General features: G+C 44.0%; 1 long non-coding RNA gene across 1 annotated transcript; it reads right to left on the bottom strand.

Annotated features, from left to right (window-relative positions):
* Window positions 1-2031: 2031 nt before the first annotated feature.
* LOC109278853 (uncharacterized) lies at window positions 2032-2982 on the bottom strand. Its single transcript, XR_002085861.2, has 3 exons — window positions 2915-2982; window positions 2624-2830; window positions 2032-2357 (listed from the first exon to the last, which is right to left on the bottom strand). It is a non-coding gene; the product is annotated as an uncharacterized LOC109278853 (long non-coding RNA).
* Window positions 2983-9895: the final 6913 nt, after the last annotated feature.

Genomic DNA, 9895 nt, shown 5'->3' with positions numbered 1-9895 from the left:
CTATCCTTGGTCTATAGGCAAACAGACCCAAGAGTTTAAGACATGACAATCCTCCCTGAGGGAAGACCTCCAGAGAGTACGGCCATGCTGGCCTCACGCATTCAACTGGCATCACTCCTTCACACATCTAAGGACTGGCAAACCCAACACGCTCTAAAGAGATGTTCAGGATGACACCCGTCTCTGCAAAGCAGGCTTAGCTTAACATATATTTGCAAATCTGTAGCTCTGAGGTGACATTAGTTCATTTCCAGAGTTTAGCTATAAAAAACAGACTGAGTTATGGTGTGTTAGGTCTCAAGCAAATTCACACTGGCCTCTATTAAACTGTATGAGGTTAAGAAATATATTGGATTCTGGGGGCATATATTCTGCTAGCCAAAATTACACACTAGCCCTTTGTCATATCTGTGTGGGCGTTCTTAAATCAAGGCTCTAAAGGTGAATGCATTGGTTGGAATTATATCACCAATGTCTGTCATGACACAATTCATGGTGGCAGGAAGAGGGGGTCTTGATGGGAGTCCCTTCCAATCATCTCTGCAGAACAGCACAGACTCAGGTGTCTATCACAGGGAAGCCAAGTAGCAAACAATCCCCATCACAGTAAATCATTTTGTTAAATGAACCAAGTAAATTCCCAGCAACGCAATATTAAAGTTGCAAATGTATTCACTGGAAAAGCAGAAGGTGAGCAGGTTCCCACAGAAAAGGGAAACTGCCCAGACGCTACTGAGCAGAAGGGAGTATGCTTCTCTCAGCCTTCCATCAACACTCAGAGCTACATGCATACTCTTGATTCTGAAGCCTATTTTCCCAACACATGCAGATCTTCCAGCACCCACACAACAGCCACCGCAGACCATATGCTCAGAATGTCAGAACTGGGAGGGATCAGAGTCCAGCCCCCTGAGTTTTCAGACTGACACACTAAGGCATTACAATGGGGGGGGGGCAGTCCCTTAGGCTTCCTCTCATGGAGAAGTCACATCATGTACCCCCTCCCTGCATCCCTGTTTGCCCATGGAATCAGTTGGAATGGATGGCCAGGGCTGCTTTAGAAGAAGACAGCAGTGATCCTCAGGAAGACATTCTTTTCTACCCAGGAGTGAACGAACTGCCACCACCTCTCCTCCCCCTGCTCCTCCTCCATCTTGCTGGGAGCTCAGAGAAAGTCATCAGAGCCAGGACCCCCATGTCAGACCTGTGAATCCACTTACCCAGACAGCTCAGCCACTGCTTCCAAGTTACCCAGCTTATTATGGGCACCGTCTGTATGAACAGCTATAACACAAACACACATGCACACATGTATGCACACACACAAGCACTCTTCCAGGAGCACTTGTCAGAACCTGAAGGTAAGACTGGAGCCATCCATTTCCTCCTCGTATTTTATATTGACTATAACATACTTTAAAACACTTGAGAAGAGTGTGCCAGAAGTCAACTTTAGTCTATACCCTTGGGTGCTTAGGTAGCATTAAAGGGACCCTAATCAGAAACAGAAACAATTACAAAGATATCACTAAGTCTGAACCAGGTGACAGTTAGCAGAGTGTGTGTTAGAAGTAGACTTTTATTGGTGGGATAAAAGCTTAATATATGGGATTGGCTACAAAAACAGGTCACACCACCTTTGCACATAGAGTTGTGAAAGGCCTGTAGGTGAGGGAAGAGATGTAGCAGTGTCCTCCAGTCAGGGGACATGACTGGGCAGCAAGAGGCCAGCATTTCTGAAACAGTGAATGAGGAGGGGCACTCTCAAAGCTCAAAACAGGAGCAGGTGCCTGCTCACCTGTCCTCTCACAGCCTGGGAAAATGACCCACAGTCAGCAGAGTTGAACCAGACTCCTGGAGAGGACCTGGCCCTCAGGTTTCAGGATCTTAAGCTGCTTGGTTAGAGATACACCCATCCCTTCCTTGGCAAGATCAGGGGACTGCCAAGGTGTTGCTTACAACAGCTTCACTCCATGGCCCCTTGACCTGTAGGGTCTTCTGCTACACAACGTTCATTTTTAGGTGGTCCCAGACCCTTCCCTGGGATGATAGCCTGAATTCCAGATCCAATGGAGACAACTTTATGAGGAGGAAGATGGTCCTCTGAAGTTGTCTTCCCCTTTTGCCAGAAGGAGGCCTTAATGCAGCCCTCATTCTGACCTCTTCTCAGGAGGGCAGCCTGCAGGTAACTTGCCTACAGAGGTTCTGCTTACCTCTCAAGTTGGTGAAAAGGGAAGAGAAGTCCTTCCCATAGGAAAGGATGAAGAGATACTGCATGATGGCCAGGCTACTTCAGGATTTGCCAACTGAATGTGAGACCAGCCAGGGGGCTCATATGCTTCCTTCAGTACTTTTAGCTGTTCAAATGGAGACACAAAGTGGATGGAGAATAAGGTGTAATCACAGCTGTGGATTTTTTGAGCTGTGGAAAGGGAATATTGACTCCAGGTGGGCCAGAAAGAAGGACATCCTGAGCAGAGGGATGGAGCAATGCTGTCCACTGAGTATATCTTCCAATCATACCACAGCATGCTCCCCACCCCACCTGCTCTTTTACATAGTTTACTGGATGCTCCTCCCATTTAGAGCCTTGAGTTCTTTAGGGAGTGGGGCTGGGACTCACCTGTAATCAATAAAATGCAGTGGACATGATTTCCCAGGATTGGTCAAAAAAGGGCCCTTTGGGCTGGACCCAGGCCATGAGAGCCCTTAGTGCAGCCACATGAAACACCTGCCATCTTCTATGGCTCCTCCTGGAGGCCTCCAGATGATTCCAGCCTTAGCCTACCCCTTCTCACAGCAGGGATGCAGGACCAGATTGCCCAGGAATCTAAGGAAGATAAGTAATGCCGCTGGCCAGAGGGCTTCTCTGCCCTCATTTGGGCTTAGGAGCAGAGGCACAGCTGGCGCTCACCTGGCATGAAGGCTGGGTCTCCCAATGGCACCTTCCCTTCTGGTCCCATGTGAGAACTGGCGAGCTGGGACAGAAGGCAGTAATTCAAACAGATCATGAAAAGGGCTTTGCTGTTGTCACCCTGAATTTCTCCCTTTGGGGGTGTCTCCACATGTCTTATTTCTATGAGGTCTCAAATGTCTTATTTCTGTGGGTGGGTGACATGTCTGCAGAGTGGCTTGTGTCCAGGCTTCAGGTCCAAGCCAGATCTCAGAGACACACTCCTAAGTCAGAGAAGCATCACCTGCACCCACCTGCTCCTTCTCTTTTCCTTCTGTTAAAAGAGAAAAAGAAGCAACATGCTCCAAATTGAGTAACTTGTGCTAAGCCCATGTCACCACACCAAGACTTAATGTCTAACCTAATTGCAGTTTCAGCCTCTCCAGGAATATAATTGTAACCAGTCAGTCTGGAATTTTCTGGTCGACACTGGTGAGGTAATCCACCTGATAGAACCCTGCTGTCCCCAAAGGCAGTTGACCTTGCCTGAAAGAATTCTTTTTTTTCTAATAATTTCCTTATCCTACCTCCTTCTGCCTGAAAAGGCTTCCATTTTGTACAGTTCCTCCAGGCTCCTTCTGATGTGAGATTGTTGAGCCCAACAGTCATGGAAGAATTCTTGAGACATTTTACAGTGTAAAAAGGTGATTTTATTAAAGCACAGGGACAGAACCCATGGGCAGAAAGGGCTGCATTACAAGTGTGAAGAGTGATTATATAGGGTTTTCTATCCTATGGAGGGGAAGGTGACATTAAGGTTCCAAGAAACTGAGTCTATAGGTTTGTGAAGGTTAGAGTTCTAATTATTCTCAAGATTGTGCTTTTCTTTTTTTTATATTTATTTATTTTTCAGAGAAAGAGAGACAGAGCATGAGCAGTGGAGGGGCAGAGAGGGAGGGAGACACAGAATTTGAAGTAGGCTCAAGGCTCTGAGCTGTCAGCACAGAGCCCAATACAGGGCCTGAACCCACAAACCCCAAGATCATGACCTGAGCCAAAGTAGGATGCTTAACCGACTGAGCCACCTAGACGCCTCTTATTTGTTTTCCTTAAGTTTATTTATTGGCAGGGGGCGGGTGCAGGGAGGGCAGCAGAGAGAGAGGGAAAAAGAATCTAAAGCAAGGTCTGGCTATTAGCACAGAGCCCAATGCTAAGCTTGATCTCACAAACTGTAAGATCGAAACCTGAGCTGAAATTAAGAGTCAGACCCTCAGTCAGTTCACTGAGCCACCCACTCGCCCCAAGATTGTGCTTTTCTTGTAAATCAGTAAGACCCTGACAAACTGAGTTTCACATCCTTCATGACTGTGATCTTTATCAGCTGACCATTTGTTTTTCCTTTCTTTCTTCTTGGGCAGTCATGAGTGCCTAGAGAATGTCACACACATCCCACCTTGGGGTGGGGGGCAGTTTGTGGAGTATTAGTTTGCCTTTATCCCTCAGCTTGCCTTTTGTTATCTCATCATTTCCCCCCCTGAACAATTTTGACCTTTAAATTTTTAAGGTTGTTGAAGACAGAAAGTCCCATCTTGTGTAGCTTCTTCCTGCTGAATAAGGGCATAGAGATGTCCCTACCTATGGGTCAACATTGGAAGTCAGGGGACATATAGGGGAGTTAATAAGGTGGAGGCAGCTGAGTCCAAAGTGGACAGCAAAGAAGTATCTCTGTGGGTGGTAAGGCCCATCTGTCGATGTGAAGTTAACATAGTGAAGTAGTCTCAGTACCAAGTGGAAAAACATTGAAAAAGGCAACATATTAGGACCAGTATGGCTATAAGAATGAGAAGCCCAGCAAAGAGACCCTTAATAGTTGACAGCAGTCCTCCCCTAAACCAGGAACTTGACCAGTCATTGAAAGAGAGGGAAGGATTCTATAGAGCCTCAATTTGAGTATTCACATCAGTTAGTAATCATGTCACATTTCTGTGATAATCTGGAGTATATTCATATTACTCTGTTTTCATGAAGCATAGGTTCCTGCTTGAGCTGCAGCCAGGATATCAAGGTTTTGGAGGACCACATTTTGAATTTGTGGGTGACTACGAGTTGGATCTGGTTAAAGGTGGCCAATGTATGGTTGGCCAAAGCCTCTATTTGCAATTTTATATCAATAGAGGTGGATCCTGGGACAAATATGGCTAAGGGATAAACCATCAAGAAGCCCTCTTTGTTTGATGTCTAACTTTAACAATATCCTAATTACGAGGAATCGTTGGCAAGTAGGAGAAGATTTGCCTGGGAATGTGGGCATCCTCAAGTGCATTATCCAATCCAATCATAAGGAAATGGGGCCATCCATTATCTCCACAGGTCCACAGTTAGCCCCATGGAGTGGGGTATGCTCCAGCTTTTAAGGAGCAGTTTTGTCATCCAGCCACACAGAATTGGTCAAGGTGATAGCTGAGTTATACATTACCGGGGAATCCATCCCATTTTCCAGCTGTTCAAATAATCATATGCCCATGGGGTCCTGTTATTATCCCCACAGAATAACAAGCAAGACATTTGTCTACACATGAGCTATTGTGGCAGTTTCTCTGAAGTTTATCTCAAGTTGTCTAGCTTAGGCAAACAACAAACATTTCAAGACCATCAGATCTAGAATTTGGCATCTGCAAAGATGTATTATTGAAACATAATTTTTCTCTCCAAAATCACCCTTATTTCCAAAGATAGCCAAATCAAGACTAATTTGTTGGAAAAATAAGTTCAATTTTATCAAATGCCTAAGTATTTTCATTAGCTCATCAAGAATAGTAATTGATCACATAGAACTTTTAAAATTGGCTTTGTTGGAGCTTTTTATAAGGAATCTTGATTGAACTTTTAGTAGCTTCTCTGGATCAAAAGCCAAGCCAAATATTTGCCAGAAATCCCTGTGGATTTGGGTGAATTCCTCTTCTCAAGACCCCCCAAATATCCTAAAGTTCCTGCACCTGCCAAGAAGTGACATTCTTTACTCACCTGGTAAGGCTGCTGTGACTCTGTAAGCAAGGTGTCAGGCCAACATTTCCAAGAGCCTCCATGTTTCATAAAAGTCAACCTTAGTTTCTTAAAACTGCATGGTCATATCTGAGTCTATGTATATTTCTCAAACATGACATTCCAGTCAGAAGCCTTGGTAATATAACAGATGTTTCCAGTGGTGTCCTGTTACAAGGAGAACAGATTCTCATTGAACTTATGCAAACAGCTGTAATTGACATGAAAGAAAGAATATTCACTGAGCACTTCTGACTTTCAGAGTATTCAGATAGAGAGAAAAGGTAAATACTTCAATTTGTTCACAAAGCAATGTTTTATCCTATCATAATCTGGAAGAGCAAACACAGAAACAGCAATGTTTCAAACAAGAGTCACAAAACTAGAATCATCTTCCTCAGTTCATTATAATATAGCTGACAAGGAAATCCAGTTATTTCTGTGACACTTCAATAATCAGAAAGTTCAGTGACGACCTATTGCCAAAACATTATCATTATTTGTTCGACTGCTTTCCAAATAACTTAACATACCACATAAACAAGACTAATTGGTCAAAGAATTCATTTACAATTCACATCTTGGGAAAGTTTGTTAAAACACTCAGAAAGTTTTAAAGCGCATGCCTACATAGGATTATGGATCATTATAAAACTTAAAATTTAATTATTTATTTAACCAAAGTGGCAATAAGAGATTCCAAAGGCATATATGAAGGGTATATAGTTGTTAGCAAAGCTTAGCTCCTTTAACATTGAGATGTTTTAACTATCTTAAGTAACCAAAGACCTGATAAAGACAAAACATAGAAACTTTGGTTTTCCAGGCAAAGAAAAGAGAAAAAACTTTGTTTACATTTTTTTATCAAGTGCAAACCAACAATCCAAGAAAACTTTGTCTTTTTAATAGAAAGTAAAGCAGAATTTCAATCTTATACCAGTGTACTTTTAAAATATTTTCATTTCAACTTTAGTCCATCCTAACTGCATATAAAACTCCTTTCCAAAGATTTCCCTTCACAAATCTTCTACAACTTTCTTTTTTATTCAGATTTTGTCTCAAGCCTTTTCTTTCCAAACAGCTAGTCTCATTTTAGGACAGAATTACTTCATTTTACCTTGACAAAAATGTATTCCCATTTCTTACATCTTTATCTACACATCACCTATTCTTTTACATACTGAGTTGCTTTCCTTATTTCCGTTGGTCTTAATTACATTTAGCAGAAATTTAACTCTTAGAAACCTTAGTCTCCAGTGAAAACTAACTAGATGTGGAGGGGATCACATTAGACCAATGAGGGGGAAACCTCACATGGGAGTCTTAAGATTGGTACCTGCCCTGGGGACTTAGGTGGCTGTCCTGTGCCCAAGACAGACAACTTTGAATAAGTACAGAAACAAAGAGAGAGCATCAAGTTTCTGGGTCTTATTACCATTCTGGTCAGGGTACCACCTTCCAGCCGAAAAACAGGCTTTCTCCTTCCCCTAGAGCAGCCATGAGCTAGAGGATTGCAGCCTGAGCAATCGACAGGAAAGTGTTTCAACAAGACCGTACTCCTCAAAAGACCCTTGGAATGAAAGTAAGGAAGAGGAAGTAGTCACTAAGTTTGCATCAAAGCTCGAAGCCCAGATGAAGGAAGATGTAGAATCCCTGTATCAGGGCCACCAAAATATGATGTGGGAGCATTGGGCCCAATGGTCAAGAAAGAATTCTTGGGACATTTTATAGTGCAAAAAGGTGATTTTATTAAAGCACAGGGACAGAACCTGTACACACTCCTCAAAGTGTGAGGAGTGACTGATTATGTAAGGTTTTCTATCCTATGGAGGGGAAGGTGACATTAGGGCTCCAGCACACTGAGTCTATAGGTTTCTGCAGTTCTGACTATTCTCAAGATTGTGCTTCTGTTGTAAATCATTAAGACCTAACAAGCTGATAGAGCTTCATGTCCTTCATGACTGTGATCTATATCAGTTGACCAGTGGCTTTTTCCTTTCTTTGTTCTTGGGCAGTCATGAGTGTCTGAGAAATGTCACACACACCCCACTCCCACCTGGAGGGGACAGTATGTGGAGTGTCAGTTTGCCCTTTGCCCTCAATCTCATCCCTTCCTTTCTGCTAGATGGAATGTTGCTTGATTCACGAGTCCTTGAATAAAGTCAATCAGATCTTTTCATTTACTCAAATGAATTTTGCTTTTTAACCCCTCCCTTCCATATAATTAACAAAGGCTTCCTCTGTCACCAGTGCTCCACAGAGCAACCTCAAACCTGAACACACAGAGTGGGAGCCTGATGACCTGGCCATGTTCATTCTGCACAGGAGAAGCTGGACTCAAATCACCAGGCCCAAGTACCAGTAACATGAGTAACACACTGTTTTCCCAAGATAAAACCAAACTCCCTAATGAAAGGAGGCCCCTTTAGGATGCACTCCTTGTTTTCTGGTACAAAAAAAACAGGGGATGACCTCAGGGCCACTTGGGACTCCAGCTCTTTCTCACCAAAGAGCATGAGGACAGAAGAGGAGATCCTATCTGAAATGCATTGATCCTTCTCTGCTTTTGTCCCAAGAAATCCCTGTGGGGTGATCCTTACAATGAACATTTGGATCTAAAAGCAAACTGCCATTTCAAAAGTTACCAGCACATTCTGCATTTGTAGAGGAGACAGGAATTAACTCGAGGTGCAACTGCCCCCTTTGTTCCAGGGAAACCCTGGGTGGCTCTTTTAGTTATGCAAATATGAGGCTGAGGTGGTGAATGCCCACCCACTGCCCTGGGGGAGACTCAATACAGCAACTGATTCTGAATGCAGAATGTGAGCTGGGTTTAGAGACAGAGTACTCTTCAGTTAGAGAAGTGTGTGTGTGTGTGTGTGTGTGTGTGTGTGTGTGTGTGTGGTTCTAAAAGCCTGCCAGCATCCCACCCAGCTGGACTCAGTGAGGCCCCATGATGTATTCCTATTTATGACGGAATGAGATACAGACAAAGAAGCAGAAACTCTGCAAGTATGTGACTGCTTCCTTGAGGTCCTGGACTTTTACTAACAGAATACAAGGCCCCTCCCCCACCTCCTCATCAATCTGGAGAGGAGCCTGGGCCAGGGGTTAGTATTTGGAGAGGTGAGTCCAAGGGAAGAACTGCCCTTCTCTAGGAGAAGGGTCAGTTTGCTCTGGATTGACATGTGCAGAGATGTCTGAGACAGGATGAATGAGCTCTGCCTTGCAGTAGGGAGGTCAAGGTCTCAGCCAGAGAGAGGCTTTAGACCTGGAAGTTAGACCTAGCAAAAAACAACAGAAGAGACTGGATTTCAACCCCTGCTTGGCCAGTGCCTGTGCAGTGAAAAACCTGCCCACCAGGACAGGACTGCCTTGATGGTGAGGAGATGGGGACATGGAGTTAAGAAGCCCCTTTAGAATCAAACCATAATAGCTTTTGAAAGCCAGGTCTCAGTCTTATGTCTTCTCTAAATTTTTTGTGGAAAAGGAAAGAGAGAAAGCCCAGACAGAGCAATTCTCATGTTCACCTCCACAAAACCATTTATCTCCATTGTGTAATTTTCCCTGGCGACTGAATCTGACCCCAACTAATTAGCACTTTTGCAGTAAGCCAACTAGTTCTTGGAAAGAACAAATAAATTGTATGCATGCTCACGTGTGTGTGTGTGTGTGTGTGTGTGTGTGTGTGTGTGTGTGAGACCCTCCTCATAGCAGGACAGGGAGGGGTAGATGCGGAAGGGGGCAGGGAGGGGAGAGGAGGAGCCTGGTGGGGTGATAGCAGGCACAGCACAGAGAAGCATGGAGTTGTCCAATCCTCATTCAGAGGCAGTGAAAATCCAAGAAGGAAAATGAAACAAAGAACAGATTTCCCAGTTGGGCATGCAAGCACAAGAGTCCCACAATGATTAATGATGCGAACAGACCACAGAGACTTCTCAGGTTTCTGTGCAAATGAAA

The sequence above is a fragment of the Panthera pardus genome, unplaced genomic scaffold (genome assembly GCF_024362965.1).
Source record: "Panthera pardus isolate Hobbes unplaced genomic scaffold, ASM2436296v1 HiC_scaffold_10, whole genome shotgun sequence".
In the NCBI taxonomy this organism is placed as follows: Eukaryota; Metazoa; Chordata; class Mammalia; order Carnivora; family Felidae; genus Panthera; species Panthera pardus.
Note: the sequence above shows the minus strand (reverse complement) of the source record. Positions and strands in the feature narration are given on the sequence as shown.